The sequence below is a fragment of the Echeneis naucrates genome, chromosome 14 (assembly GCF_900963305.1).
Source record: "Echeneis naucrates chromosome 14, fEcheNa1.1, whole genome shotgun sequence".
Lineage (NCBI taxonomy): Eukaryota > Metazoa > Chordata > Actinopteri > Carangiformes > Echeneidae > Echeneis > Echeneis naucrates.
Window position 1 is genome coordinate 4,900,774 of NC_042524.1, and position 7,958 is coordinate 4,908,731.

Here is a 7,958-nt window from a genome sequence, read left to right on the forward strand (position 1 = left end):
AGACTGTCCCACGAAGAAAAAATAAATAAATAAATAAACAGAAAAATCTCTAAAATTAGCTTAAAAGAAAAAGATAGGGATCAGTTATCCAAAGCAGAGCCAGAAGACTTGAGAAATGAGATGGGACACTGGTGAGATAAACATTTGCAAGCCTTTTGCCCCCCCCAAAGGCAGACAGCCACTAACAATCCTCTTTAACGTGCCCCCTCGTTTATTCCAACTCTACACCTCCTGGATAAAACAGAGAAGAGGCGGCTTATCTGTTATTCATGGAGGCAATCATCCATTTTTATTAAATTTTTATTTTTGCAGTGAATAGACAGTTGAACGCTGGGGCTCTGAAACATGGTGACCTTCCCCCAAGCCAGTAAAAACTATGAAAGCCTCTCGTCACCCAGTGGACTTGAGACAGAGTGACCCCGTCCTTGTCAATCTGCGTCAGTAAACTGGAATATAATGTAAAATATGAGAATCCAAAATATTGCCACAAGCAGCAGCAGGGGGTGTAAATTCAGTTGTAAGATGCCAAAAGGAAGAAAAAAAAAATGCTACAAATTCTTTGGTTAAAAACAAGAAAATATCTATCCTGCCAGACTTTCGCGGTCCTAGGGAGGTATTTCTGTGACAAGTTGAAATATCTGTTAAGCATAAATCACGAGAGAATGAACTCACTTTTCTCCTCCTTGGTCTGCAACTGAGGCATTTTGATATGATCCATTCTCTGCCATTCGCGATTTCTGCTGAATACTTTTTTTTTTATTTGATATTTAGAGTATGTGGTGACGGATTTGCTGTGGCTTTGGCATCAGTCCTGGCCAACTGAGAAGCATGGCTGCCATTAATCAAACATAAGTCAGTTAAGAAGTTAGTGCAAAAAGAAGTTTGACGATGACTTCCTGCACCTTTCAGGAACCAAAAGGAGTTCATGAGTGAGGGACAGGCCGTCGGCAAAGTGTGTGTCACAATTCATACTAATGCCATTATGACCAAAATTCATATAGTTACTATAATCCAATTGGAAGATTTTCCCATCTCAGTGAAACTGGCTGGCAGTCTTAAAAAAAAAAAAAAAAAAAAAAAAAATCTCCATACATAAGCCTGCACTTTAGCAGCAATGCCTGTGATTTCATCCTGTTCTTGGCTCTCCACCACCCACGTTTAAAATGCCAGGTGATTAGAGGGTTTCCAGTGCCTTGTCATTTCAAAGTACATAGCACCCAGAGCTTTTCCAGCTGTCGTACAGTTTATGTGTGGCAGAACAGTTTTCTCCAATTTTTACATGAGTGACATCTCTCAGATTCACGCGTGTTGGATCCGCTCTGTGAAAAGTGGGCACATTTAGACAAATTATACTAAATGTTGAAGCCTGATGGGAGACAGAAGGAGTGAGGGGGGGGGAACAAAGGGCAGATGTAAAAATCATCATTTTCCAGCTGACTAAATTAGAAGCTAGTGAACATTTTCAGCCGGAACTTTACGCGACTGTGTTCGGTTCCCACAATCCCACAATTTTTTTCCACAGAAAACACGGGAATCTGTATAATGGCCTGATGAGTGGCCTGTTTATCAGGGAAACCTTATTATTTTGACTAGCTTGATGTCAAGTGTTTCACAGGCATCTTTTCTGCTCCCTAATTATTAGCAGCACAAACGCTAGCTTATTCTTCACAGCTCATGTGTATCACCTACCAAGCACTTTGAACGTTTCGCAAAGTCCAGCCTAGAGATTTATGACATATTCATAGAGTATGAGATGTTGGGCTTCCTCCTGCACAGCAGCTGCTCTGCTGCGATAAGGCCACACATGGAGATTCTGGGTTTTGAGTCTACATGGGAGTGTGAATGATACCAAAGCAACATGTAATGAGGGTTGGGATTGTTGCATTTGCATAAAATCCTGGTATGCACAACACAAATTACGAAAACATTCAGTAATTATAAAAGCTGATTTATTTGACTTTTTTTCATGAACTAGACCTGCATTCCACATTAAAAGCTAAATTAATATTCATTAGCGTATGACTGATTTCCAGTCAGTCGCACAAGCAAAGCAGAACAGATTTCTCAGCTTTGCATGTTTTGTTTGAGCAAAGTGAAAATCACTGAGGGTTTGTAAATGTATGGCGCAAACTACTTTATCTTGTTTCCTGGAGATGTAACCATCCAAAACGGTACAATTAGGACCAAAAATAACAGCTGAGAAAACACAGATTTTCACTGCAGGGCTTAGCCCCTATTCTGCACAGAGGAAACTTGGGTTTCTGTTTGTAGACACACACCGCCCACACAACTCAACCTCGTACCCACCAGAAACAAGTAGTAGGAGTTTTAATCCGTGATGCCGTGACAGAGCTGAGTGTGGCCGTGAAAGAGTGCATGCTATTACTTTGTCGTTTTAGAAGAACATCACTCCTGGTCACATTTTAATACACATTAAATAAATGACCCATAACCCAAAAGAATTATTCATACAGTGAATATATTCAAGGAGAGAAAAGAATTTCCTCTGCATACACAGCGGGGGCAATAAAGTATAATATTCGATTGCTTGCACTTGAGTGTTATCATCCTATGCTACATTGCACGTCTTCTTCACTGCATTTGAGATGGAAATGTGAATGGGCATTTATTTTTTACGCCCAACTATATTTCAACAGTGATAGCTACTTTTGCACTCTGCATCTCATTTTTCTGTAGTTAGTTCAAATTAGTCTCTGCTCAACCAGCAAGTGCTCCAAATATATCAAGTCATCACAATGCAGGAATGAAATAGTCCTGCAGAAAGGGCCATTTATCTTAAAAAGCACCTTTGTTTTCAATCACACAGGTGTCGCCCTCGTGGTTTCAGCGCTCAGCGTGAATGAAAGGAGCCGGCCTCCTGTCAACTCACTGCCATGTCCTCACTGTCTCCATATCTGCACAGAACCTGTTGCTTCTTGAGGAATCGGCACATAAAAGCAGCGGCTCTGCATGCAAAGCCACAGACTTTAGCCCAACATGCAATTACTGTTTGTCTAGGTCAGCTGAAAGTGTTATGGGAATCCCCCCCCCCACCACCACCACCACCACCACCCCCCCCCCCCCTCACAATCTCTCTGATTGCACACATACATTCACACAATGACATACAAACACATCCACATTCACAGCTGGTCTGTCTTTGTTCCCATATTACAGTTGTGAAAACGTCGGCATTCAGAGGACAAACCAGGAACTCCTTAGTCCAAACAGGCATCTCAGCGCTGCCGCAGCTCTGTAATCATCAACACAATGACCATGTGAGTTTTACACTAAGTGCCATTCTGGTAAACGTTTACTGTCTGGTGAAACTGCCAGTTTGTTCCTGCGTCTCACACATTTATGTACATGATTTACAGACAGCAATGCTCCTTTAGGCGTTTGACTTTCAGTCAGAGCTTCCGAGGTTATTAAAATAAATTAGAGGAGAATTGGCTAAATATCTGTATCTGTGAATCTCTGTCTGGTTGAATGGCCTGGAAGAACTGCGGAAAGTTATCCAGTGACATTCAAGACTTTTAATGAGCCGCTTTCTGAAAAAAAAAAAAAAGAAAAATAAATAAATAAATAAATTAAGCTGAAAACGCTGAAAAACTTGTGTAGTTTTGCAAAGTGTGTTTCTCCAGGTTGACATTTACTGGTGTATCTTACCTTACACGTACAATCGCCTTTGCACTGCACAGTTCAACTTTAATGACTTGTTTACAGCTGATGTGTGAAATGATTTCCAGCTGGTTGGTTTTGTGACATGCCAGACACCCCACAGAGTGCATTCTCTCTATTTCATGCTATTTCACAGAGGTGATGAGTCTAATAAGGGACAGTCCTGCCACACTCCATCACACAGCAGACAGAGCACTCAGCTCCCAGCCCTGCAAGGCACTATCAATTTTGTAGGAGCTGTTGGTCAGCTTACAGGATTGTCTTGTCACCGTGAATTCCAATATTAACCAAAGATTCAGATAAGAGGGAGTCGGAGAGGATGTGTGGAAGGTAAACAAAAAGTTTCAGTAGAGAGAGAAGAAAAAGACAAATGCTTCCAATGAGTGATTTAAACAAGGCAAATCAATCACAGAAATGTGATCATCACTCCCGTGGAGGTAATCAAGGAATGTAAGTTTTATTTTTTAATAGACTACTGCTCTCTGGTGGTGAAAAGCTGCAGCAGCATGCAGCAGGAATCACTTCGTGGGTCTTGCAAGTCATCAGGCAGCTGAAGTTTGTTAATTTCAGTTGTTTGGATGGCAAACACCCCAACAGTGGGTGAAGCAGAGTCAGAGTTTAAATTTGTCTCTGCTAATCGTCTCAGCCATCCCAGTGTTGTGTTACACTCAATTATTTCAAATGATCGCATCATGGATATTAAAGTTTTCCGCTGGCTCGGGGGTGAGAGCGGTGAGCAGAAATCAGAGGGTTACCACATTAGGCTGTTCTGAAAGTTATGAAAGCACATCAAAGGCCCCAGACAACACACGCACACACTCACGAACACACACACACATCCATGTTTAATTTGCAAGTGTACTCCAGTGAGGATTTTCACACTGACATTTGCTTAACAGGCATCTATTTGCTTTCAAAAAATACACTCCACAGAGAAGGCCACACTGTTAAAGACAGTCATTAAAAGAAAAGAGAGAGAGTACAAGAGACTAATAACAAAGTTCTGACAGTCACAGCTGAACTCTGAGTCAGACCAGACAGTGCAGCTGGTTTGAAGGTTAACAGCACTTTGTATTACACTCTTTACCATCACTTCACCCCTGCTCCTCTCTTTGTTTGCCTGAGTTGTTATTTGTTCACCAACAGTTCCACACACACAAACTCTCTGACATTTAATATGAGCGCACAGGTGAGATCTCCACTACGAGGAGGACTACTTTTATCTGATCGGCCGTCCCCATCGGGGTTCACTGTATCCGTGTGACAAACAGACTCACCTGTGTGCAAAGTGGGCCGTAACAACACCGCAGCATAGTCAGAAAAGATGCCAAAGAGCCTCTAACACAAAGGGGGAAACAAGTCATCAATAAACGGTAAGGTCTGTGTTGTGAAATACTGCTTAAATGGGTTTTCTTAAAAATGCATTTTCATTGCTCAGTGCTGTAAAGAACAAGAAGGTCAGCCCTACCTGACAGACAAAGGCAAAGCTATGCTAGTCTCACTGATTTAAAGGTTAGCTCCCTCGCCACAGAGGATAATAATGAGGGAAGGCAGGATTCAGCCAGTCGAAAGTGCACTTCTAAAGAAAAAAATGTAAAAAAAGTAATCCTCATAGTTGAAGCAGCAAATGTGTTATCACAACTTAAAAAAACAAAACAAAACAAAACAAAACTCTATTACTACTGACGTGAGTCTAAGCTACAATGTTAAATCCTACAGTTCCTATAATGCAGCAGAAATAAAGGACTTTCATTAGGCCTTCCCTACTTTCAAAGTACCCACCTCTCACAGCCGCACAAACGTCTGCTTTGAAATGCAGTGCTTCTTGTTAAAAATTTAACACCCAAGCCCAAACCAAGATAATCCTGATGGCGCCACTTTCTCAGAGAGACAGAGGACATTAAAGAAGAGCTTTCATATGCTGAATAATGGTCTTTGTAAAATGTAATTTCTCGAGTAAAATGGTTGCAGTGCAGCACTAACTGATCCAGTCAGTGGCAGTAAATGCAGTATTACAAAAAGTTTTCAGAGAATAGTTTTGCAATATTTGGGTCCTATTGAGCGAGTATATTTTTGTTGACTGGATAAGTTTTCATCAGCTGCTTTTTGATGTTGTGGCTGCTAAAAATGTTATAAAATATATCAGCTGTAGGTTACTGAAGATTGATGGACTCATAATGATAACATTTTAAACGAAGTTTTTAGAATAACAGTAATCAAATGCTTGTATTTTAGTCATATTTAGCAGTTGGGTTTTCACCACAGCATATATATGTAATATTCAATTCCGATTTCATTCTGAGCTCAGATGTAACTCAAAAAGCAATCACAATGGCAATACTAATGCTGATGTTCTAGCAGCCACAATGTTTGCCGTGTTCACCATCTTTTAGCTTCGCATAGCACCACACTAACATTTTCTAATTCCCATGAAACACAAAGCACAGCTGAACCTGATGGGAGTATATGAATGAATAGTTTTGTGGATGTTTGATCATTTACATTTATGCAGCATCGACAGAGAGATTAGAGTTCACGCAGAAGGAAACGTTAATGTGTAGTAATTACATCCGAGACACTGTGAAAATGTTCCCATGTAGCCACAAATGTCAACCTGCTTGCTGTAAAGGGCAACTTAATGGCTATCTCTGCTAAACTTCATGTCCTTCTAATCAATAACTTCACAAAAAACTTAAAACTACAGCGTGAACCCCTGCGTTTATGCTGGAATTAAATGTCAGCAGGCCACCAGTGCGAGAAACTGTAGGGGTTGAATCCTTTCAACAGTAGCTGGGATATTTAAGTGTGGATTTAAGTGGTGGAGCCACAGAGCCACTGAGCTAAGCTGCCGGTACGGCCAAAAGAAGCAAAACAAGGCAGAGAAAGACAGTGGGGAGCTCTTAAGTACAGCTCTGCGCACATATGCAGCACGAGCTGTTGTGCTGTGGAAGACTTCGCTCTGTCTGTTTTGACTGAGCTTGTTGTTGAGCTGAGGATGTTCAACAAACAAGCTAAACTTGCCTGTGGCTGTTTGTCCTTAAAACACATTCTCCAAGCTGTATATTAATACTCCCACCAGCCCTTCACACACACTGGTGCAGTGAGAGAAGAGATGGCCTACAAAGAAGGAGGGGATTACGAAATATTAGCTTCAGGACTGCCTCAGCAGATTTAGAAGACCACTTAAGGGAGTGGAGGGACTCATAAGTGTTTTTAGTTTTACTCATATATCCGAAAAACACTGAAGATGCTGTAAGAAAGTATATATATTACATCAAATGCTTTAGCACTATTGTAGGGATTTTCTGCCACCTCTGATCTAAAGAATACATTCTTAGTCATGTAATATCTGTTGTGAATGTTCATGTGAAAAGGTTTTCACACTAGAAAAGACTCCTCAGATGCATGAAAGATCAATCTGTTTGCTGCTGAAAAAGAAGTACATATTGACAAAAATGTGAAAGTAACTTCCTCCTGAAAACCACCAGCTTCACTCTGTGCTGTTGTTGAGTTAAACAGTGGAGCCGCAGCCAGGAAGGGGAGAGGTGGTGAGAGGCAGAAGGTATTTTCTGTTAACTCCTCAAGTAGCAGGTTGAATCATCGTTTTTGACGTGAAATAAGTGGACCATTTACATCTGAAGAGCATGAGTGTGCCTGTTTATGTGTGTGGGCCTTTTCTCCAGGAGATGTGTTATTAATGTTGGCAGATTCCTTATTCCTTTAAAAAAAAAAAAAAAACATTGGCTGGATTATCAAAAATATCAGTCAGTTAGTCATTTGCATTTGAGAGCTAAGACAGCAAATAAAAATTTGTGATTCAAATCAAATAAATTTCAAAAGGCGCCCCAAAAGGGCAACAAAGTACGACACTTCTAAAAGAATAATTTCAACTGTGAATGAGAAAGAACTTTGGATTTTTTTTTTTTTCTTTAGTTTTTGAAATCCAAGAGATAGCACAGCTGTGCTTTAAAGCCACACTATCTGTCTCACTTTTGGCCTGAGGATATCAGATCATCAGATCCATGATCTGAGGGATATCTTCCCCTGGGCTCAGATATGTAGAGTGGCCTGTCTCTCTGCTGAATTACAGAGAATGGAAGCATATCTAAAATATGCAAGTTGCCTAAATATCTGTCCTCCGTCAAGATTAATAAGCTGTCATTCTGCAGACGAGCAGATAGGGGAATATGAATCAGAGCTGAATAACAATTTCTGCGCTCCCCTGTGGGACTTTTTTCTCCACCTGCCATACTTATTTTAGGACAGAAGGGGGCAGG